Genomic DNA, 24564 nt, shown 5'->3' with positions numbered 1-24564 from the left:
GAGAGAGAGAGAGAGAGAGAGAGAGAGAGAGAGAGAGAGAGAGAGAGAGGCTGGCTCCATACCCTGGTGGGGGTCGAAGGAGGGTAAGGGCACACCCTGGCATGACCTGTTTTAGCCAGGCATACTAGGCAGCCTGCCCTCCTACATCTACTTTCCCTGCTTTGGGTCATCCCTCCTGCAGCTGCACAGCAGGCCATGGGGACCTCAGTAGTGGAACCCAACCTATGCTATCCATCTTGGGATAGGGAGCCTTGCCCAGGCTGCCTGCTCACTTGTGCATGAATCATACCCTACAACCTGGAGCTGAGAACAGGCTACCTGGGAGACGCCGCCCTGAGAGGATGCCAGGTGCCAATGGCAAGGGAGCATCCTGTGGAAGTTTCTGCGACAGTCCAGGGAGATCCATACTCTCTGCACTAACCTCTCAATGGCCCTGAGCCGATGCTGTGTCAAGACACCAGGGACCCAACCAGAAGCTGAGGGGCAGGAGGCCACAGGCCATGCACAGAGGTGGTCCGTGGCAGGGGCAGCATCCACCATCTGCACTCTCATGTCACTTGCTAGCTGAGAGCCGAGCTGAGGTGCCATTGGTCAAATCGGGACTTGGCTACACAGACTTTGTTATGCCATTCAGAAATCAGTTTCTCTGTCTGTAGAACGAGGGGTGTAGCCATCCGCTGCACTAGCATGAGGAGCAAGTAAGGGGACAAGGTTTCCTACATGGCAGCTGCATGGGCTGTGTACACCCAACATCAAGATAGAAGTTAAGCTCTGTACTATTGCCTACAAAATTGTACAGTCTGGGCTTGTTTTTCCACCCATTTCTCTGCCCTTTGCCCTCCCCGCAGCTTGGGATATTTGTATGTGCCTAGCTTGTTCCCACCTCAGAGCCTTTGCACAGGCTTCTTTGTTTGGGACGGATGTTCCCCAGATGATGTCAAGGCCAGGGTTTCCTTATCTTCCTCACTGCCACCTCCTCAGTGAGGATCTTCCTGACTATCCTACTTAAACTATCCTGGGAGGACCCTGCTAGTTGTCTCTACAGCAGTGACTGAAATGATCTATTTTCACTGCTGCTGCTGTCCATGTTTGTCAACATTGTGTACCCACTGCCACAAAAATGACGGCCCATAGCAGGAGCTCAAGAGTGTTAGTTAAATGAACAGATAAATATACTGAGCGCAGAACACAGGGGATGCAAGAGCACATCGGCAGAGCCACCTTCCCACCCCCTCTGCAGATGGAAATACTCACACACGCACACACGCTCACGAGAATGAACATATCCCAAATCTCCAGGTAAATCAAGTGTCCCCTTTACCACCTGCACAAGCAAACACTGCATTCAAGGAGATGCTGGAGTCTTTTAAGGTCAAGGCCAGCTGTTAGGAGGCTGCGGGAAACCAAGTGCCCTAGAAAGTGCAGAGTGCCCTGTCACTTCTTGGTGCAAACCTGGTGGGCTTAAGTCTCTGGTTCTGTGGCTCTTCCAGTGGCTGGAGAATGTGCCCTGTGGTCAGGAACTGTGCCTGGTTATTCACACATGTCTCCAGCACCCACACGCCTCAGCTCAGGCTAAATACTACCCCCAAACCTATTCATCAATAAATGAGGTGATGGTCAGGTGAAAGAAAAGAGTGAGGTCCGGTGGCCAGAATTCACAGGAAACCACAGCTGGGGACATCTGCCAGGAGCCTTCCAGTGCTTCTGCAGCTCTTACAGTGTCCTTCCTGTCACACTACTGCTCAAGAACATGTGGGCCTCCCACAGCTTCTGGAAAAACTTTAGACTACTTAGTCTGGTAGCCATAGTACGCCTGCTTTATTCTCTCCCTGCTTTCTAGCTATTTCCCTCTATCCACGTCTCTATATACTTACCTTCCCATTCACCCATATACCTGCTCATCCATCCATCCATCCATCCCCCCACCCCCCCACCCACCCACCTATCTACTCACCTGCCTTTCAATTTATTCAGTCATCCACCCATTTTCCAGCCTGTCCATCCATCCATCAATTCATTTGCTTATTTACCAACCCACCCATACATGCATTGGCCCACTTACTATCCATTCATTCACCCACTCATCTACCTCCTACAAATTCATTCATCCACTCACCCACCCATCCACCCACTCATGCATACATCCACTGCCTACCAAGACACACATCCACCCATTCGCTTGTCCATCTGTCTGACCGCCTATCCACCACCTATCATCCATCCATCTATCCATCCCCCACCTCTGCACTCCCCCATCCACCTTTTCTCCCACTGTTATTAAGCACTTCTCATCTTGTAAAGAATACCCTCAGTTCAGTACTATAACCACAGTCTCAACAAATGTCACCCATACATGCCTGCATTGTTCTCAGGCGCATGTTTCGGAATGTGAGTACATATTACAACCTTCTTGTTTAGCCTGATCCGTGTTCTTGCCACACCTAACCAGTTGCAGAGGATCCCTGATCTCTGTTCTCCCCTAGGCCATTCTCTATACACCTCAGAGCCACATCAAGTCCCTCTTCCACTACAGCTACTCTGTGGCTCCTGCTACCCTCTCAGGAAAAGACAAAGTCCCTATGGTGGCCTGTAGGCCACTGTGTGATCTTGACCACTCTGAACCACTCTGAATTTATTTGGCCCTGTCTTGCTTACTCCGCTCCACAGTCCAGCCCCCTCGCTGTTCCTTACCCACTGGGTAAGGCCTTACTTAATACTGGCCAAAACTTATCCCCAGATGACCACATAGCAACTTTAAGTTCCTGGCAAAAATGCTGCCTCCTCAGGGAAGCATTCCCTGATTCTTTCCTCAGCTTTATTCTTCACATCTCTAGGGTTCCTAGGTAGGCTTGCATCCTGGGCTGTAGCCTGAAGCCCTCCTCAGGACGGAATACATGGTTCACCGTTCTGTTTCCCTGCCCACAGTCCCAGTCTTCTAAATGAAAAGTAGGCCCATAGCTAAGGTCCATAGTGGCCTATGTGGCCCCAAGGCCCAGCTGGTCCATCTCTCTTCTCCCATTTGAGGGACCTGCCAGCACTCAGCTTCTAGCTACCCATTTGTACAGACGGTCTCCAGTTCCCTCTTGCCTATTAATTTACTGGGGGGAGGGCATGGGATCATCTTAAAAGGCTGAAATGGGATCTGGTGACATCATTTCCAGCTGGGAATAGGACTGTGGGTAGCTCGGAACCTGGGCTGGCAGCAGTAGAGTAAGATTGCCAACAAGCCTCAGTTTCCTCTGGTGAAGCGTGCAGAGCATGCAGAGGGGGACCAGGACACAGCAGCCAATATTGCACACAGGCTTCAGGTCACAGGTGCCAGGCCTTTCACACTCATCAGGGACCACGGGGTCAGGCATGGTACACTACCTTTTCCTTTCTGTGATTTCCTCCTTATTAAGAGGACTCTATTTTTTTTTTATGTTGGTATTTTAAAAACACAGATTATTTGCTTTGGGGTGAGTTTCTGCCATTCAGCTTTCTTCTTTGACCTTTGAGCTGTGCTCTGATGTTGCCTCCTGCTCCTGTTTGTGCTTTTAGCTGACTTTTGGCATGAGCCCAGACTCCCTGCTATGGCTCCGGGTGTCACAGAGAACCGGTTGTGGTAAAAATAGTGACATGTTCCATGATGGTAAGCACCGATGTGTCCTCACTCCTAAGCTGGTCACTGGGTGCAGGGTGGGCTCACCGGTCAACACATAACAGCGTGGGGGCTTCAGCCTCCTGCCTGTGTGCTCATCTCCACAGCTATGGGTTCAAAGCCTGCCAAGCTCCAGGACGGATAGCACAACGCATAACAAAGTGACTGACAGCCATGGGCTACGTATAAAGTAAGCCCAGTTACAAAGGAGAGATATCACAGCCTGCAAGGGGCTCACAGGACAACATGAGGACCTGGGTCCATCCCCAGCACTCACAAATGAAGACAGGTGTTGGGGGACACTTTATAACCCCAGTTCCGGGGAGCTGAAGACTGGCAGATCCCTGAGGCTTGGTGACCAGCCAGTCTGGCCTAATTGAGGGACCCTGTACCCCCAAAAGCAATGTAGATGCCCCCCGAGATTGACGTCATAGATGTATGTGTGCCTTCTGAGCACACCTATGTGCCTGCACACACACAGACATGAACACATACTTATATATGCCCACATCTTCATGATAAAATAGAACGGTAACAAATAAAAGAAACAAAAGCCCTCAGAGCCCATGTCTGCTGGGGTGTGAGAGGACAAATGGATGGGGATGTACTCTGTGGCTGCATAGCCACTTGGAGGCTGGATTTTAAGAAGAGCCACGGTGCCATAACCCTCTGAGAGGAAGGACTTCCCACAAACCTGGGGAGCTGCAGAGTGCTGTCAATCCTCCCTGACTCTTCACACACTTTCTCTCTGGAATTCAAATGGCTGTGGTTTTAAAAGGGGAAGTAGGATTTTCAGATGGTTCTGCAGGCTCTTTGCTGGCCACCTCATGGGTTGGGGACAGTGACTGACAGCTTTGGGGTATCCACTGCAGGGAGGGAAGGCTGGGGATGGGGGAGGCAGGTCGGTGTCTGGAGACCGACACTAGGCTCTTTCTGTGTGGGTTTCATCAGCAAAAAATGTCACTTAATGAAAGCTTGTTCCCCATAGCGACCATTAAGGGTGCCTTTGAGTCCAAAAGTCCACTGTGGTGCCACAGACAATGGGAAAAAAAACACAAACTGCCCCCCCTCAATGGATGCAGAGAGCTCTTCTTCCTTGGGGAAACCTGTCCTGGCCCCAGGCACAACAGCACCCCCACACTCAGCCCCACCACGCGCTTACCTCTGCAGCACCCTCCCCGGGTCACCCCCCACCTGCACACCCAGCAGCTGCAGCCTTCAAGCCATCTTCCCTTCCCTGCCCTCCTGTCCCTTTCAGGAGGCACATGGCTTCTACTGTCACTTTCGTGTGTACTGGACTGTGACACTGAGGAAATTTGCTCCTTTCACAGCCACACGAGTCACCAGGCAGAACTTAAGCTGGGCAGAGACTACAGCCCAGGACGGTTCTTGGAGGACATTTTCCGGGATGGTCCAGAATTTTCCAGGAGAAGAGACATCAGTGTCCTGGAGCCATTTGGTGCCAACTCTGCTGTTCATTCAGCAGTGTCCTGGTGGATTCTCATTCCTTTGTTCATTCCTTCATTTATTCACTCATTCAATCATTCAGTCATTCCACAAATGCTCACACAGACCTCCTCCCTCAAACGCAAGAGTGAATAAAAACACCCTCCTGCCCTCAAATGCTTGCTTATCAGATGAAAAACAAGGGAATAAACGCAGAAACAAATATCCACTGTGATGAATTTAGTGACAAGTGAAGTGGCAGAGAATACCAGCAAGGCTGGAGGACACTCTTTTATACAGACCAAGGTTTTGGTTTTGAGTAGGCGATACCACTTAGCTTCGCAAGAACAAAGCTCTCTCGTATACATCAAAGGGAAAGCAGTGTTCTCCATAGGAAAGCAGCATACGTGAAGGGCTTGAGGCGGCAAGGAGTCAAGTGAGTTTGAGGAAAGGAAATGATGACAGTAAGGAGTGATGAGTGGGTGGGGTGAGGACCAAAGCCGGAAGAGACTCTAGGCTGTGAAGAGGAGTCTGGGTTAGAGTCTGTGCATCAGGATTGTAGAGAGGACTGTGGGGAAGACTACAGGATATGCGACAGAGGCATGACGACCTGATTTCTTTTGCTGATGGGGTATCTGGATGATGAAAGGAAGAGAAAAAGAAGAGACCATAAAGGAAGAATGTCCCTGCCCAGTGCTCATTCAAGAGTGTTCTGATAAATTCTCTAAAAACCGACAGAAAGCAACCAGAGTAGGGAGGCTAAGGGCTGGTTCTAGAGGCCCTGGGGCTGTCTGTTCCCACCCTGCCCCCATCAGGATGCTGACCGAGGAAGGCAGCACTCAGCAAGGGGTTGAAGATGGGTGAGGGGATTCCAGTGAGGGCTATAATGACAGCAGAGGCTGGGGGCAGGGGGAAAGGTTGGTGTGAATGACCACTGTCCTCTGCCCTCACTCTGATGGCTGAACTCTTGACTGACTGAGCAGTCGAAAAATGGAGTGTGAAGTTGTGGTGTGGAGGAGAGGTCTGGGCAGGGCTGTGACATCTCAGATGCTTGGATGTAAGAAAGAATCCTGCTCTTTCCTTGTCTGCTTGGTAGAGGAGGCTTACTGCAGACCAAACAAAAGTGATAGGCCAGACGTGGACACGGAGTGAGTGATGGTTGCAGTAATGGCATGGGGGGTGCTGTCAAAGGGGCTGGAGAAAGATTCAGGGAGGGGCTTAAGGTCTCACTCCCCCTCGCATCCTGACCCCTCACTAATAAGCACAGCAATAGATATGACTTTGTGGAGGACACAATCTGCCAGGCACTGCTCTAGGCTGTTTCCTGTTTGAGGCAATCAGTACTTTTAATTGCCTCCATTCTTCCCAAGGTGAGGAGGTTGAGGCACAGAGAGACTAAGTCACCTGCTCAAGGTCACACAGCAAGGGGGTATTGGAGAATCCAGCCTAGGCCCTCAGTCTCAGTGTGTTTTAACCCTTGTCCTGTGCTGGCTCCTCCATCTAGAGCAGCGGAGAAAGCTTTCTCTGATGGTGCCAAGCTGCCCTCGGAAGCTCCATAAACAGTACAGCGCTGTCTGCAGAACACAGTAGCTGGCCAGTACCCACCTGTGTTCTACCACCTCCCTGACTCATGGTGGAGGCAAGTTCTGAAAGCTCGCTGGGACTCATGCTGTTAGCTGTGGGGACAGTCTAGCAGCTATAAGGCACTGGGCAGGGTTGGGCACAGCCACACTCCCCCACAGCGGCCACAGCAGTCACCCAGGCAGGAGATATTACTTGTCCATGGTGAGGCTGGGTTTCCCTCGGCAGCAAGCACCCATCCCCAAAGCTAGACTCTGATCTTTGGTGGGTAAAGAGCAAAGGTCAGGGCTTCCCTTGGTTTTTGAGTGTATTCAGCTTCAAGGACACCTCAAGGACCTTGCCTGTGTCCTGGAGGAGTCATCTATCCCTGCCTCTCTTTGGTCCGCCTGTGTCAGGGCCCTGCATTCAGGGACTGGTACCATGGACAGCACCATTCTTCTAGGCCTCTGCGCTGGGCCTGAATTTCTCTGCTTTTGTTGTAGGAGGGCGAGGAGAACTGGGGTCTGGCCCAGGGGATGCCTGGGTCCCCAACTCTAGTTATCTCCCTCTGACAGACCATGCATGCTTATGGGGTCCAGTCACCGAGGCCTCTCTTGGAAGACATTCTCATGATGGCTAGGGTGTAGTGTTCCTCTGAGGCTTTAGAGAATATGGGGAGGTGACCATGCTTGCAGTCCCTCCTTCAGAGAATGGAGGAGTCCAAGGGACAAGGATGCAGGCATTTTCATTCAGCTTAGAATACCCTTCCTCAGAAGCTATCAGAGACCCAGGTCTTCCAGGAAACAAAGAAAGACCCACATACAGCTGTGGACCCCAGTGCCTAGCCACCATCCACACCATTGCTGTGCTGAAACACAGAAGCAGTCTAGGTTGTGGAGTCGGCACTAACCTGGTCCATTGTACAGAGGGAGAAATGGAGGCCCATGGAGGCCCCAACAAATCAGCCAGGCTAAATCTGAGTCCCGTGGGTTGTTCAGGGCTAGTGTGTCCCATCTGGACACCTGCTATAGGGACCACCTGAATGCAGCCCATGTTTGTTTCTAGCTCTGTAGTCCCCCCCCCTTCTCCAAGATGCTGTAAGCTCAGAAGCCAGGGCTGGGGCGGCATGAGAAGGCACTCATTTCCATCTGAAGTGAGTCACTGAAGTTGATAAATTTAGAAGTGGCCTAAAGAGCTCTTAATATCCTGCCTTCAGACACTCGCGAGGAGACTGCGACACGGCGGCCTGGGCTCCAGCTACACGTTGGAGAGCGGACAGAGTGGGGTCCCAGCAGGCCCCTTCAGCAGCCCGGGCTTCTCTGCCACAGTCTCCGACCCACAGGAATCCCAGTGGCCTTCCCTGTGACACAGATGCCTGAAGTAGGAAAGGGCAGCCACTCCAGTGGGTGCTCACACTTCACATCTTGATGCTCAGAGAGTAGACACAGCCCTCAACTGTTCCCAGACAGAGCACCAGGGCACCACTGTACCTGCCACAGGTCAGGAGACATCCTGGGGTACACATTATGCCCCCCAAGGCTGAGGCTCAAGGTGGAGGCATATACTGCTGCAGTCACAGCTCCTGCCATGCCCTGCTCTACCTCCTCCCTTTGGCCCCTTTCTCCTGAGTGATATTTCCAGCCAAGTCCCATGAGGGGGACATAGTGGTGAACATGCCTTCCCTGCACAGGTACCAGCTGCTTTCATCACACCTGCCCCTCCCCATGACCTTGACTCTCAGAAACTCTGAGCGACTTTGAACGTGAGACTTTTGAAGTCACCTGGGCTCAAGTCTTTGTTCCCCAAATGAGAAACTAATGCCTAGGTAAGGGCTTGCCCAGCATTGTCCGGAGTGTCTGTCCATGCCAGCCCATTTTAGTCCCAGCTCTCTCCAGCACCTGTCCTCCCCCAGCCACTTGGTGGCTCACCTCTGCCTGGCAGCTAGATAGGCTGCCCCAGGGTTTCCGATCTCTCTAGGAGAGAGCCCTGCCTGTCATTCTGCAGCAGCTGCTGGCAGCCTCCATGAGGCCAGGAGCCGGCTGGGAAAGGACAGGGTGGTCAGCAGGCTCTGCTGGTGTGCAGCCCAGATCTGCTGCTTCTTCTGGTGTGGACTACAGGCAGGGAAACCCCGCCTGGTGAGGTCCCTCCTTGCCCAGTGGAATCTGGACCAACAATGCTTCCCTCCCCGCCTCACACCTTATAGAGTCTTTCCTCTATAAGGATCACACAACCCCAGACCCAAATCACAAAGAGTCTGCACTGGCCAGAGCCTGGACAGGGAGAGGCTTTTATACAACCACAGCAAACCAACATCTTAGGCCTTAGGGATTCCTGATGGATGTTATTTTGTTAGCATTATTTTATTATTATTTATGGGATTTGAAGGGACTCCCTAGAAGCTCATGTTTGGAGCAAGCAGTTGCTGGCACTTTTACTTAAGTACTTCCGTTTTATTTGATTCATCTTTTTTTTTTTTTTTTTTTTTTTTTGTTGGAGACTTCTGTTATCCCTAGTAGGAGGGTTGAGGTACAGAGGAGTTAAGGAACTTGCAGCAGATCACACAGCGGAGAAACAGAGGGGCAGGCGCTGGAATCTCAGAGCACATGCTTTCTGGCCCTCCCTGCACTGCGGTGTTTATTGTTTTGAGCTGGCATGTATTAAGCACCAACTGCACGCAGACACTCCAACAGCAGCTCTGAGGGAGTGAATACTCTCAAGCTTTAGGGGGAGACAGAGGCTCCTGGGGGTGTAGAAGATAGAGGCTCCTTTGCCCCCCCCAACCGGGTGACACCCTGCTAAGCCTTTCATCTTGTTTGGTCCCTGGATTTTGTTCACTCTAAGCTACATCAGTTAAGGTGCGCAGATGCTTAAGAAAGCTAAAGTGGCTGTGGCTAAGTAAATGTACTTCCTCCAGGGTCGGGGTTGGGGTGGGGTGGGGTGGGGTGGGGTGGTGTTGTACCAAATGTCAGAGTGACATCTTAGAGTCTCTCTGTCTATATAGATATGCCTTGGTACAGTGGACACTTACTGCCCAGGTCACAGTTGTGAGAACTCAGATACAGAAATGGAGGCCAAATAGTTGATGTGGCCAAGCCCAGATTTGACCCCAAACAGCCTGGGCCTAGCATTTGTCTCTAACCACTGTGCAACCTACCAGGCCATGAGGATTGTACCCTGCCCAATGAAAGCTTGAGAAGGCCCAGGAAGGCTGATGCCCCCACCAAGTTTGCCAGCAGGCACTTCAGCCCTGCACAGCTCAATGGCTCAGCTCACCAGGCCCCCCTTGAGCTCTGGCCAATGGAGGCAGGTGTCTTTGAGAGCCAGCTGGGGCAGCAGACAGCCCTTAGAGTGGCCCCAACATGGGGGAAAGCCCTCCCATAAACCCTGCATTCTAATGTGGCACAGGGGACACCTGCTTCCTCCTTCAGAGATTTGTGCTGCTTAGACCCAAAATGGGGTCATTCACTTGTGGCTACTTCTCTAGGTTCTGCCTCAGCACCGATCAGACAGAAGGCAGGGATGCAGGATCTTTCTAAACGCAGGACTTCTCCCCTTGGGTAGGGGTTGCCCTTCTGGAGACACCTTCAGCATACCCAGGTATGGGCAGGACACATTCCTCGATGATATCTGAAGTCAATCCCATTTCCAGAGATCAGAATGCTGAGCTCAGAGAAGCCAAGCTGCTGGGCTCAAGGACACACAGCAGTCACTATTGGGTTGGGGTTTATATTCAAGGCTCTCTGACGCCATGGAAACTCAGCAGAGGGCTTCCTATGAAGCATCCTACCACACCCTTACACAACAGAGGAGGAACTATACAGCCTTGAAAAGTTCAGGTGCTGGGCTACAGACCCCCCCCCCCCGCAAACCCACAATCCCCAGATGCTCTGGTCTTCCCACAGCACCGCCATATTCACATACAATTTACAAGCATCTTCTCAAAGATCTTTTTTTTTTTGGTTGTGATTGAGATAAGGTCACATGTACCCCAGGCTATACAGTCAAGGATAACCTTAGACCTCCAGCCATCTTGCCTCCACCTCCTCAGGGCTGGGATTACAGGTGGTGTCACCGTGTTCCCTTTTTACCCTCCCACAAACTTGAAACCCTCTCCAGGTGACTGATAATATCCAGCCCCACACAAACAGGTCTTATACTGTATTATTTGGGGGCATGGGGGAAAATGAGAACAATGTCTGGGCTGTTCAGCGCAGGTTTGCAAAATTCTCCTGGAATGTTTTTTTTGTGTGTTCATGTGACGTGTGGGTGTGTATGCATGTGTGTGTCATGTGTGTGCAGGTGTGTGTGTGTGTGTGTGTGTATGTGTGTACATGTGCACGTTCATTGGAAGCTGGATGTATCAAGCCCCTAAGATCTGCCTGTCTCTGCTTTCCTGCCACTAAGAGAAAAGCTGTGCACCACCAAGCCCAGTTTTATGGGGACGTTAGAGATATGAACTCAGGTCCTCATGCTTGCATGGCAGGCATTTTACTGACCACACAGTTTCCCAAGCCCACTGAGTATTTTTTAGGCTGCTGTTATGAATCCACAGATGAGGAAACCCACGTTCCTAGAGGGCCAGCTACGACAAGGAAACCACAACAGGCTGTTTGAAAGCTGAGCAATATGCTAAGGCTCTACCTAGACTTGACTTGAGTCCCCTTGTCCCTCACAGTCACCCCCACCACAAGGAAGACAAACACTAGTGTTCTGCCCACTTTATGGAGGTGCAAACCGAGGCCAAGCAACTAGAGCCAGCTCCTAAGATGCGACTTGCAAGAAGCAATCCCCTCCCACGCAGCAAATGGAAGAAACATTTACCAAACACTGAGGACACAGCATAGCTACTCACAAGAGAACCAGTCGTGTGTTTGCTACGTGACCATGATTCCACAAGGATGAGGACACGGGGGGAGGTGGGGTTTCTTAGTCAGGGATTGTGGTTCTCCGCCAACTACCGCATGCTGGCATCCATAGCTAAGGCAGGCCTTTCTTCCTTCTGTGTGCAGTACCTCTCTCTGGGGCCCGGGAGCCCCTACCCTTTGGAATCCTGGCTATGGCCCCCAGCAGAGCTCTGGAAATATAGAGATGATGCGGGTCACATGCCAGTTCTCTTACTTGCTGTGTGATTTGGGGACCATCTTAACCTCTCTGTACCTTGCGTCCTTTAGCTGCAAAATGGGTGTGAATGATAGAGAAGCCAGTTCTTAGTAGCTGTAAACATCAAATAAATACCCAGGTCCAGTACTCTCAGAACATAACAGGGTCTCGACATAGTATTTGTTACAACTCTTGGCCCTAAACCCAGCCCAAGCATTCTCACAGGAGACACTGGGCATAGAGAAGAAAGGGCCCCTAAGACTGAGGCAGGGACCAGCCACATGCTCCAAGCCAAGAGACACCATGGAATATAACTACTGCCAGAAGCTAGGGGATAAGTGATGACAGATTCTCCCAGCCCTCTCCAGGAGGCACCAGCTGGACAAACCCCACATCAGACTTCTGGCTTCCAGGCCATAAGGAAAACTTGTCTGTTGTTTAAGCCATGCAGCTTGTAGGAACTTGTGATGGCAGCTGAGAAAGAGCCATAGCTTGTGACAGCTATTGTGGCTTCCATCGTCAATCCTTCAGACCACTTGACACATCTTGGCCCTGCATCCTGGTGGCCTCTCATGAGAGATAAGTTTGAGACCACCAGACACCAGCCCAGTGAAAAGCACCCACTGCAAGCTCACTGTCACACACGGAGCAGGGCTTAGTGGCTAGGGGATCCCAGCTCCTCTGTCTCACAGCTCCTCTGTCTCACAGGCCAGGACTTTCTCTTCACCTCAGGGGAACTCTGACCTGTCCATGCCTTGTCACTTTGCCTTTCCACTCCCACCACCATGATCCCTGGCCATGCCTGCAGTTCTCTAGCCCCGTGGAGGTTCCGAGCTCACGTGTCATACTCTTGAGGCCTTAAAACTCTGCAAGCCTCCATCACAGGGCTCCTTACTGTACACCAAGGGCGGCCTCAGCACTCTTGCAAGGGCAGGTCCTGAGCTGGGCAGTGTACAGGTTTGCACAACTCCCACTGGCATAAACCCGCTAGCCCAGGGCCACTCCTGAGTGATGGCGTCAGCAGTGGTAGGTCCTTCTAGCTACACCCACACCCACCTTCACCCATTCTCATGGTGCCTGGCAGAACCACACTCCCACTCAGCTCCTGTGACCCTTTAGCCTCCCTCACATTTGCCTAATAAGTGGGTACCGTCATTCTTCTGTTGTTAGCTAGGTACCCAAGGATCCGTCCTCTTCCTTGCAACCTGGCACTGCCTTGCTGACTCCTCTGCATGCTATCAGCTCTCCATGAGGGTCACAGCAGACACTTAGCTGTCCCTGCCCAGGGGACTGTCTCTCTAATTACTTCCTCATCTGAGGCTCCCACCAGGAAGAAGACATGGCTCTCTGCATGTTCAAGGTTCTGGTCTTTGGGAAGAGCAGAGTGGGCTAGGTACCGAGATTCTAAGCTGGGGAGGCACCCTGCCTCCCACACTGATCTGGGTGCTCCAGAGAAAGATGGGGGAATCTGACCCCCTCCATGGCATGTGTGTGCCAGCTGGGTACTGGCAATGCTGGGAGCGGATGACAATAGGAGGAGTCTCGTGCTATATTTTTGGGTTTCCAACCTTGACCCTATATATCCTAGAGGCTGGTCACATAATAGTTAAAAAATTCACCTAAAATTCATTTTAATCACCCCAAGTATAGAGAAACAAGATTTAAGACAGAGGCGCCATTTTCCCATGACCTGTTTCCAGCATGACATCCAGGCCCACCTTGCTTCCCCAAGCCCCCTCTCAGCTTCCTTGAGCTCCTGGGGTACAGGTGAAGGGGTGACACTCTGAAGCACCTGAAACAACAGCCCAGACCTCCTGGAGCATGAAGAAAGGGGCCAGACATGGGACTCCCTGACACCCCCGTGACCTCTGGCCATGAAGGTGAGAGGCCCTTCAACCCCTACTCTTCCTCTCTCTCTCTCTTTCTTCCTCTGACCTTGGTCTTGGCCCTCATTCTACCTGCAGATCCTGATGCTGTTCCTTTGCACGCAGCCCATGACTGTATCCCAGTTCTCAGGCAGCTGCAGAATGAGGTGGGGCCAGGAAACCTGGCCACAGGTGAGGAGACTTGGAGGAGAGCTGCAGTGTGCAGCCAAGGTCACACAGGTAGCCAGGAGCAGAGTCTGGGGTGCGATTCCTTTCAATTTGGAGGCAACACACTGGGACACTCAGGAACCACACAGGCCACTCTTGCTTCTTTTGTGGGATCTGAGAGAGCCCAGCAGGGCCTCCCGTGCTCTTGACACAGAGCCCAGAGACAGAAAGCCACTCCTGTTGGGGACAGCATGCCTGTTACCTCTCAGGTTTCTGTCTTGGGTCTGACCTCATACCAGAGGGGCTAGAAGGCTCACAGGAGGTGCTAGTGGTTCCAGTTGTGTGACCTTGGGTGGTGGCTTCTTGTTTCTCACTTGAGACAGGGGCTCACTAGGATCATTGCACAAAAGCAATGTGTCCAGGGCAAAGAGCTCTGCGGATGCTAGATGGTTTGACATTTGCTAGGGTTCCCACTAAGGCTGGCAAGGGGAATGGAGAGCAGGCTGTGGATGGTGGGTGTCTCAGGCTCTGCACACTAAATCATAGGCAGCTTTTCTGCTCTCAACTGGAGAGGACTTGGAGGCTACTGAAGGAATCCTGGGGACCTGGCACCCAGATGCCACATACCAACGGGCTGCCTTCCTGGTTCCAGAAAGGGCTAGTGGGTTTTCTGGGCTGCTGGTGGTCTGACCAATGGGCGGCAGCTGCGCCTACCCCCTCCTCTGTCTCCTTTCCTACTCCAGGCGGCCTTCTCTGCAGACCATCAATCACCACAGATGGCCTTGTTCAGTCCAATCACAGCTCTCCGGGGACGTGGGCTGACCCGCCCCTCGGGCCTTCAGGAAGCTGAGGTGGCCACTCAGGATCCAGTGTCCTTCTGGCCTCACAGTCAGATCCCCAGGGTCCTCTCCCCTGGTGCCCACAGGGACACCTTTGCTTCTGGAAGCTGGGAGGGCATCACAGTGTCTGCAGAGCTGCAGCAGCTATGCCCGCTGCTGTCTTGCGTGTGGCATTCACCTGTGGGTGCATCCCAAGGTGCTGTGCTGGCAGGCATCTGGGTGTTGTACACCTGCACTCCTGGGGTGGCCCTCACATGGGTGCGTAGCGTACTATCGTAGCCGCTGCAGGTCCCTGTGTGTGTAAAGGCTGCAGGCCTGTGGGGTGCAGGTTTCACTCACTGGGCTGTGCACACTGCATTCAGCCCAGGGTTCCTAAGAAGCCAGGGACAGGTGCTGTGTGTGCAAGGGCTAGGGAGGGACTCTTGGTACAGGCATTGTGCATTTACAGGTATGATCTGAACAGAACTTGTGGGTGCTGTGTGGGCCCGTATAAGCTGGAGTGAAACTATGCACATGCGTGCACCCTCATGCCAATGGACTGGGTTGTGAAGGTGGATAAGCGGGAGGCCATCAGTATCTTCCCCTAGTCCTCCTCCCCCTCCAGACTCCCCAAACCGCAGCCCCTCCTTGCCACTGCTCCTTCAAGGAAGTTATCAGGCGGAAGCCCCAAGCTCAGAGGCCTGTGCTCCAAGCCCCCTCCTACTGCACACGTCAAGAGAGAATTTCTCCGGATGGCAACTGCCGCTCTGGGAAATGCCCCAAACGTCAGCTCTGCCTCCTCCTAGCGATGCCCAGTGGAGGGGAGCCATGCCCAGTGGAGGGGAGCCCCTTCCACACTGCTGGGGCTCAGCATCACAATGAGACCCTCTCCTCTCAGCCCTGCTGGTGGCTGGCCTACTCACTTACCCTTCTGAAGGTCGAGCCAGGCTCAGCCTCTGAGGGGGCCTCCCCTGATGGGGGTCCGCCAGCTGCGGAGTCCCCTCCCCACTCAGTATGTGGAGCAGAGGTCAGGCACTGGGCGTACAGGGGGTGGCTGCGGGCAACTGACCACCACAGGAGGTCCAGACCCTGCAGGGAGGCAGGGAGGAGCCCCAGGTGTCTCACTGCTTAGAGGGGGCCATTTAGGCTAGCTGCTAGTGAGGAGCCGCTAGTGGGCTTCCGGGCTCGGGCTCAAAGCGCCAACTCCACCATCCATCTAGCATGACTGCTGCAAAATGGCCTGGCCACCCACTCCTGCCCCTTCCTGCCATGGAGGGGACTTGGGACTCATCCCTGCCACCACCTGCCTGGCTCTCTTCATCAGCGGATCCCTGCACACAGCAGCCCACCATCAAAGAGACCCTCCATAAGGGCCTCCCCCTTGCTTCTTTCTTGGGACACCTTCCAGTACTCTGTGTCTCCCAGGGACCAGGCTCAAGCGGAGACTGGTGTCCCTGCTGACCGGCGGCCACCACTAGCCCTTGCATAACATCCTGGGAGGCCACCAGCATCTACCTGAGACCCCGCAGCCCCTCCTGCGGGGCTCCCTGATCCTGTCCCCAGCCCCCAGCCCAGCCTCTCACTCTTGAGTGTCCCTCAGCCCAGGCTCCCAAGCATCCCCGGCTGCCTCCAGATAAACAAGCCAAGCTCCTACCACCCCCCTCCTCCCGCCGCCACCATCAGCACTGGGGGGAAAAAAGAAAACGGCAAATGCAACCAAATCAAATAAAATAGGTGAGGGAGGAAGGGGAGAGGAGAGCGGGACCGGGCGCTTTTTATTTTTTATTTTCTCATGCTTGGATGAGGGGAGGGATGCCGGTTACTTACTTGGCTAAGGCAATCGCCAGCGATCGGCTCAGGTTCCAGGCGGGCAGCCCGTAATCGCGGTGCGGCAGCTGGCGCCGCGCGGAGCCCAGCCCGCGCGCCCGGTCCCTGCGCAGACTGTACCATCGCGCCTGGGGCTGAGGGGGGGCGCGGCCGCCGGGGGAGGGGCGCGAGCGCGGACCGAACCACCCCGCGCCCGGGAGCTCGGCGCTGGGCATCGCTCCCACGGGACGCATCGGCGGCGGCCCGCAGAGCCCCAGGGAGAGGCCCGCTACCCTCGCACAGGAGGCCGTGTCAAGGGCACGTGAAGGGGAGGGTCAGGGCCCAGCCCCGGATGAGCAGGGGGTGGCGGGAGCAAAGAAGGAGGCATTGCTTTCGCATGCTTTCCCTAAGTCACTTCCTACTTTGTTAGGATGGGGGTGTGGGGGGGTTTCCAGCTTCCCTGGATACGGACAGGGCGATCTATACCTGGGAGCAAAGACTGCACAAGGGAGCGCATCTAAATGCGCCCAGGGTGACAGGGTCTGTGGAGCAGCCGCCCCAGCCAGCTGCCCGCTGTTACTACCTACACGCCTCTGCAGCCCCACAGGCTGCCTGGGTGTGCCCACCTGCCCCAGGGTGGGGATGTGCTTAGTCAGGAGAACCCTTGACCAGGCCGTTTCTCTGCTGGAGTGTTAGCGCATTCCCACTGTTTGCCTGGGTATCTGTGATGAGTTGGGGGTGACCCCACTGGAGGCTAACCACATCTGGGGATTCCAGAGTGATTCCATCTTGGAGTCTGCAGGAATAGACTCTCCCTGCCCTCTACCGTGCTTACTTCCTCCTCCCTCATCTCCTCACAGGGCAGACCTGTGGACTCTTTAATTCCGGACAGGTGGGACCAGAGCCCTAGCAGCCAGGTGAGGCGGGGGGTGTTCCTCAGTGGATGAGGCATCTTTTCACTTCCCCCACTGGCTGAGGTGCCCCCTCCTAACCGCGTGGTCATGCCTCCCCACATTTCAGGAGTGGTCTCTTGCTTGGAAGGGGGCATGGCCTATAGAAGGACCTTCAAGGCCAGTGTGTTGGAACACCTGTCAGCCTGGGTGGGTGCAGGAAGGGCACGGCAAAGTGGCCAGTTCCAGACAAAAGCTGCCTCCTCTCCCACCCCGCCTCTGCCCACCTCAGAAAGGAGCCGCCCGCCTTCCTGAGCGTCCTGTTGCTGCTCCATCCCCGGCTGGCACGGAATATCAATTTGTCTCGTTAAGCTGAAAGTCTGCACTGCACCAAAATCTGAACCCGCCACGCGGAGGGGCCGAGGAGGGAGAAAGCTAGAGCAGAGCTCCAGGCAGGGCCCTTGAGAAGGACCACACCACCGTCACCAACACCACTTTCCACGGCCCCCGCCCCCAGCCCCTCGCCACACTGCTCAGAGGGTCCCACCTAGCTAAGCAGAGTAGTCTTTCTCTCCCTCTTTCTTCCTCTCTCTGTGGTGTGTGTGTGTGTGTGTGTGTGTGTGTGTATGGGGTGGGTTGCCAAGACTAAGAATGCCCAGGCCTGGTGGTAGTCCATGGAACCAGAATATGACTCAGGGATGATCCCTTCGTGGGGTTCCCTGGGCCCCATCAGAGAGAGTCTTGCCAAGGCTGGGGCCCCTCCAAACAGCCTCGTCTCTGCTTCCTCTTGAAGCTGTAGGTGGAATGCTACCCTTCCTGGGGCATTCTACTGGCCACATGTTAGGTAAACTTCCAAGTCAGCACTGTCTCTATGCAGCCCCGCCCGGGGACCAAGAACCAAGCTGGGAGGCTAGGGGCCACCTGGACCCCACCACGACCTAGAGAAGACATTGGGCCTTGGCTCGGGGAGGAGGTGGGCCCAGAGGATGAGCAGATGAGAGGTCTCTGCAGCTCACTGTGTGTGCAGGAGTCTGCCGCCACTGCCTCTGGAGCAGGCCGCTTTCCCTGGTGGACAGAGAACCTGGGGTGGGAGATGCTGGTCGGGAGCCACCATTTTCACAGTTACGTCCTTTCCTATGTCAGGTGTAGAGCCACCTGCAGATCAGGAAGCCACAGGCCCTTGCACCTTGGGGGCTAACTGTGAACACTTGGAGGAGAAAGCTGGGTAGGGCTATCAGGCTATCAAAGCTACGCAGCCCTCTGGATAAACTGCCTCTGTGACTGAGGGGGTTAGTCCCAAGCTCAGGCTGCCTACAGGTAGTAGGTAGTGGGGGTGCCTGGCAGGGGCCCCAGCACTCATCTACTTTGAAGTCCTGAGTCCAGCCTGCCCAGGGACCTCCATGGAGGCATGCTGGCTTCACTCACAGACATCAGGAATTCCAATTCCCCATCAGTCACAGATGTTGCTTCTTAGAGTCTAAGACCAGCATCTAAGAGAAATGGACGCAAATAGCCCTCTCCTTGGCAAGCCAGGCTCTGTGTCCTTCCATCTCTGAGGCTATATCACAGTAGCTTCTAGGCCCATGAGCTTCTGCTCATCCTGCGAAGCTACACTCGACTGCCTCTTTGCCAGACAATCCTACTTAATTCCACATACTCAGCTCATGTCTTCATCTCCTCTCTGACCATGCCATGTTGGGATGCTCTAGAGATCTGTTCCTCTCATTGGGCTGTGTCCGCACTAGCTGGGTCCCTAGGGCCCCATATACTAGGTGCCAACATGTTATAGATGCAAATGCACCACTTCTGTGTGATTTTTTTTTGACCCACCAAGCACCAGACCTAGCAAGACCCTTGAGAACTGGGCCTTTTACAGTACAGTGGCACAGGTGGAAGCTCGAAGGGAAAAAAACTATAAATACTTTGCCTAATGATGTCCTTGAGGGCGGGAGGTAGCCACAGACACCTCTCTGATCCTGCCCTGGACCTTGGGCCATCTCTCCTGTGGCCATGGCTACTTCTAGGTCACTGGGTTGCCCTTCCATGATGTTTTAGGCGCCGGGGTCTGGGCAAGCTGGGCCATTGGGCAATCAGACAAACAAGGCATTTATGTTGCAACCCTGGGGAGGTTGGACGTGACATATCAGGGCCGCCACAGGAGATAGGGCACACAGACAGTGTCACCAACAGCTTTTCATCCAACCTGAGTTGGCTAGTGGTGGCCCTTGTCTGAAGGTCAGGAACAGGGCAGGGGTGAGAAGCAGAGAGGACAGGAGAGCAGCTGATGACTCCTGGGTTTGGTGAGCTACGCTGGGGAAGGATCTAGGGCCAGGACAAGGGGTGAATGGGGGAGAGCCACTTCGCCAAGAGCAGCCTGCTTGAGTCAGAAGCCAGTGGATTCCTCCCTGGGTCACTGGATTTCCATGGAGAGATAGGAGGTGCCCTTGCGGCCCCTGAGCAGGGACCCCAGGGCAGCTCTGGTAACATGGCCACTGCCAGCAAGAGCATCTGTATCCTAGGGGGAGACATTCCTTCCTGAAGCTTCTTCTGTGCCTGTCTCTGACCTCTACAGTTGTGCGTGGGCCCCTTCCCATTTTACAGGAGAGAAAATGGAGCCCTGGACCTCTGGGGAACAAGGGACCTGGTAAGAAGTGGAGGCAGAAGGGGAGCCAAGCCAGGACCCACATGTGTCCCACTGGGGTCCTAGGCCTTGCCCTTTCATCCTTCTAGAAGCCTTTTAAGTCTGAGGCAACAGCCAGGGACCCTGAGGCTGATGGCCGCTGAGTGGATCAGAGTGTGTATTCCAGAGTTCACGTGTCCTGTTTCTTCCAAGCTCTCATCTGCACCAGGGCTCACACCTACCCAGTACTCCCACCACTTGCTGCAAACTCTTACATCCAGCTGGCTGTGGAGCTTGGCTTAATGTTCTTTAGACCTGAGCTTCCAAACTATCTCACTCCTTTACCTTTGAGGTGACCTTGGGCAAGCGACTCAACCTCTCTGGGTCTCAGTTGGCTCTTTGCCATGGTAGGGGATAGTGCTAGTTACTGGACTGTGGTGTCAGTCAAGGGAGAATGGCAGGTGTTAGTAACAGTCTGAACACAGGACTGGAAGGCCTGTGAGATACACCCATGGAAATATGAGATACGGCTCTCTTCCATCCCCTTTCCCTGGCAGTGAACATTTTTAGATACTTCTGTATGGGGAGAGCTAGGGTTCTGTCCAAGCCCCCAGTTCCTGGCTTTTGCTTTTCGATTCCTCCATGGGAGGCTGTGGGACTAGCTGCCAGCGATCTCAGTGACTGCCACGCACTGGCAACCTATTCACCATCAGGCCTTGAGCACAACACCTTCACTGTGAAACCCTGACAGGTGGGCCCTCGCTGCAGCCCTATTTTACAGACAAGGAAACTGAGGCAGGGTAAGCTGGAACAGTGAGTCAAAGCCACAGAGCCCAGGCGAGCCCAGCTTACCAAGGTGGGTTCGGGAAGAAAGCTGGGTGGGCAGAACTGTCAGCTCTACCTCCCAAGCCAGTGGGCAGATGTATGCCTTTGACCTGCCAGACCCCTGAAAGGGGAAGCCCAGACCTACTGGGCTTTGAGCTCAGAAAGCAACGGAACCAAGAAGGTCTCAGGAGCAAGCACTGCAGAGCTGGAGATGGTGGCCTCCTGAGGACTGCACGGATAAAGCATCTCAGACCAGAAACCATCTCCTTTGTACTTCCCCTTCAGGCTGGCAAAACTTTGTCACTGTGCACAGACAGCCACCTCCCAGACACCTAGTCCACCTTATGACCTTGATGTTCTTGGTCTCTGCCTGTTCTCCGACAACCCTGTACTGGCCCGCCTGCTACAGGCCTGCTCTGACACTCCATTTACCTTCTGACTCCATACCCAGCCTCTCTGCTCCCCGAACACATCCTTCCACTCCCTGCTGGAAGAACTCCTACTCATCCTTCAAGAGTCCTCTTCAGCAGTCCCCCCTTCAGGATGACTTCCTGGATTTCCCCTTTCTATCAGCTGGTCTTCCTATGCACATGTTTTCATCATGCTAATGGACTCCTGGGGACAGGAACCCAGGTTCCATTTGCCTGTGGCATTCCTGGGAATGGACACAAAGCCTCAGCATATGTTGACGGAATTATCTAGTGCAATCCCTGGAACAGGCCTGCCTGATGTTTGCCTTTCTTGGTGGCTCTGGAAATGTTCTTTGGACTGGGGCTTCTAGTGTAGGAAACTTGCCAATGGGTGGGGTTCATCTACATGCCAAGCTTGGAAGCGACAAAGGGAAACCCTTAAGGGCACTCAAGTGCCCCTGTCTAGAGACGTCTTAACTGGGACAGGAAGCTAGAGCTCTTGTCCCTGAAAGTTCCATCAGCCACAGATCACAAAGTCATTTCTTTCAGTGCTTCATCCAATGGAGCCTTCGGTTCTTCTTGAATGGGAGGCTCTATGCCAGGGTCTCTGGTTACTCAAGTGTGTGTGGCTGACTTCCTGAAGGAAGAAGAGTGGGAAGGTGGGAGCAGACAGGATGGAGGTGGTGAGTCCTGGGATGACAGGAGAAGGAAGAAGGGAACTGGTGCTTGGCCAGGCCCCTTCCTGTTTGCTTGCCGCACATGAGTTGTCCTGTATTGCTCATCCCTGTTCTAGGAGCGTTTGGAGTTATCAGTCTCAAACCTAGAGTCAAGGAAACAAGCCTAGAGAGGCTGTGTGGCTTACCCAAAGGCACACAGCTATGTGGCAGATTGGAACACAGCCTTCTTTGTCTGGGATCTCTCTGCTCTCCCTCACTGTGGAGGCCACGGGACCTGGGAGGGACTGGGGAGGCAGATGGGTAACAGGTGAGACGGGCAGAACCAACTGCCAAGTGTCGGGGACCCTCGGGTGAGGGGGTTTTCGTGTCAAATGGTAGTTGCATATTGACCTATCTCTGGTGCTTTCCTGAGTGCCAACACACTTGCTTCTACAAACACAACAAACATGTGTGTGTGTGTGTGTGTGTGTGTGTGTGTGTGTGTGTGTGCGCACACATCCCATGCCCAGATTTTTGGAGCTGTCTCCAGCTACTTCAGCCCTTCTCTGCTATTTCGACTTTCTGGGGGACTTTCAGGGGCTCCTACATAGCACCTACATAGCACCCTCAGAGGATTGGGGGGCTCAAGTAGGCACTAAGAGAACAGGGCTGGAGCTGATATGGTCCCGAGCTCCCAGAGGACTGTGCATCTGTAGACAAGTTCTCCACATTTCTGGTTTCAGATTTCCTTCTAAATGACAAGTACAGTTCCACACGGTACCCACTTCTCGTCAGTTCACGGACTCAGTATCACCACATCTCTTTCCCAGCTGCTGGGAATTTGTCAGGTGTAGAGAGCAACAGGCTGCACTCGTAAGGAGAATGATATAGGGCATAGATCGTTGACACAGCATCTGACCTCTTGGTGAGGGCAGGACTCGGTGGCTTCCCTGCAGGGCTATGACTAAGCAGGATCCGGAGGCTGAGCAGGGGGCTAGGTGTTCCAGGCAACAGGAGCAGCCTGTGCAAAGGCCCTGAGGCTGGAAAGCACTGTGCAACTATGAGGAATGGGAAAGCAGGCTCAAAGACTGGAGGGTGGAGCAACGGCATGGGGCAGCCTTGTGACCCACTCCAGAGATGCCGTCCTTATCCTGGGAAGGGACATTAAAGAAAGGCCCCCAAAGGAAAATGAGGCTGGGGTTTGTCCTGCTGTGGGCAACCTGCCATTTCCCTCACCCCATGTCCTAGCCAACCCTGCTAGTGAGCAAAAGGGGCCTGTGGAGAACATTGGAAACATCAGTGGCCATGCCCAGTGTGCGGAGGAGGGGGGACTGTGAGAGACCTGTACAGGTAGTGGGAACTGAGTTATGAGTAGGACTCTCCACTCAGGGCACAATATCTCTCAACAGGGTCTGGACTGACCCCTATGGTGGCCCTGCTGACAACAGCCTCCAGGAAGCCAGCACAGTTGCTTAGTGTTGCTGAGAGATGCCCTGGTTGGCAATATCACTCAGGTTCCTCTAGGATTTTCTCAGAGGAGAATGCATTGAAAGCCTCCCTGGACCCTTTAAAGAAGTGTGAGGTGCCACCCCACTTTACAGATGACCAGACAGAGGCTCAGAGATGGTGGGGCACTAACCGAAGTGTGCCCAGCTGGCAGGCAAAGCTGGGATGTGAGCTGAGTGAGGAGTCCCTCACTCGTTTCCCTGCTATAGGTCTGGGGGAGGTTTGGCTCTCACTGGGGTCTTCTGCAAGTGGCCTTGGGGACCAGGGAGAAACAGAGAGTCAGGGGATGGAGAGACTAGAGCTGGACCTCATGAACTAGCTGTCCATCAGAGCTGAGCTGGGTGATAATGATGGAGCCTCACTGGTTTCTTTAAGCTGTCCCTACCAGGCCTTCTATACCCTCCCCAGAGGATGCTGGGAAGTCCTTGTGAGAGCTGTCTTGAGCTGGTTCACATAGACAGACAGTTCTGCCCCTCACTTGGCCCAGTCTTTTCCTCTTACAGCCTGGGAGTCTGAGGCCAAGAAGAGGCTGCTTCCCCTGAGACATGTACCACAAAGCCAAGGCCGGGGGTGTAGGGTCTACTCCATGAGGAAACCCAGTCACCCCGTGAGGCCACCTTGCTTGGAGCCGATCTTTACAAGCCATGGCTGTCCAAGGAGAGATGCATCAGTGAGGTCAGGACAGTCTGTCTGAGCTCAGGCCACCATCAGGCCATCAGCCTACCTCAGGCCACCCAAGAGTCAGGAAAGAACACTGGGCCAGCAGTCAGCAGGATGAGGCAGACTCAGGGACATCTAGGACATTCTGATTTCATCCCACAATTCCCCTGGCCTGGCATTCTTGTGACAAAGACACAATGCAGGGAGGACACGGAAGGGTCTTTCTAATGCAAGGAGGACACAGAGGGTCTTTCCAATGGGATCAGTTGCCTCAAGGTACTTGAGGGGACACAGATAAGCAGGGCAGCACTCTGGATCAATGGGATTGGGGCTGAACCCCACCTCTGCTGCTTAGGTCTGGGAGAGCTGGTTGCCGAGCTGGTTTGAACCTCAGTTCTTACATCAGCAAAGTAGAAAAAAAATGCCTGAGGTTATGGAAGCACCAGGAGGCATGAGTGTGTCATGTGTATACATGTGGTACATAATAGCTCAGAAAAATCCAGCTGTGTCTTCATCTCTACTCTGCAAAGGCAACATCTTCAATTCGTATGGCAGCTGGTCTTTGATTTCAAACCACATGAGATAGAATCTGAA

At 53.7% G+C, this 24564-nt stretch overlaps 1 protein-coding gene across 5 annotated transcripts in view; it reads right to left on the bottom strand.

Annotated features, from left to right (window-relative positions):
* Positions 1-24564, bottom strand: part of Atp2b2 (ATPase plasma membrane Ca2+ transporting 2) — a 261718-nt gene that overhangs the window by 132478 nt on the left and 104676 nt on the right. The window contains exon 1 of one of the 5 annotated variants that reach the window (XM_055628524.1): positions 16425-16507. The exons of the other annotated variants lie outside the window; for them this stretch is intronic. The gene's annotated coding sequence lies outside the window, so the exon portion shown is untranslated. Of the gene's footprint in view, positions 1-16424; positions 16508-24564 lie in introns of those variants that run through there. 5 annotated transcript variants of the gene reach the window in all.

This window comes from Psammomys obesus, unplaced genomic scaffold, assembly GCF_907164565.1.
Source record: "Psammomys obesus unplaced genomic scaffold, mPsaObe1.curated_primary_1811, whole genome shotgun sequence".
Lineage (NCBI taxonomy): Eukaryota > Metazoa > Chordata > Mammalia > Rodentia > Muridae > Psammomys > Psammomys obesus.
Note: the sequence above shows the minus strand (reverse complement) of the source record. Positions and strands in the feature narration are given on the sequence as shown.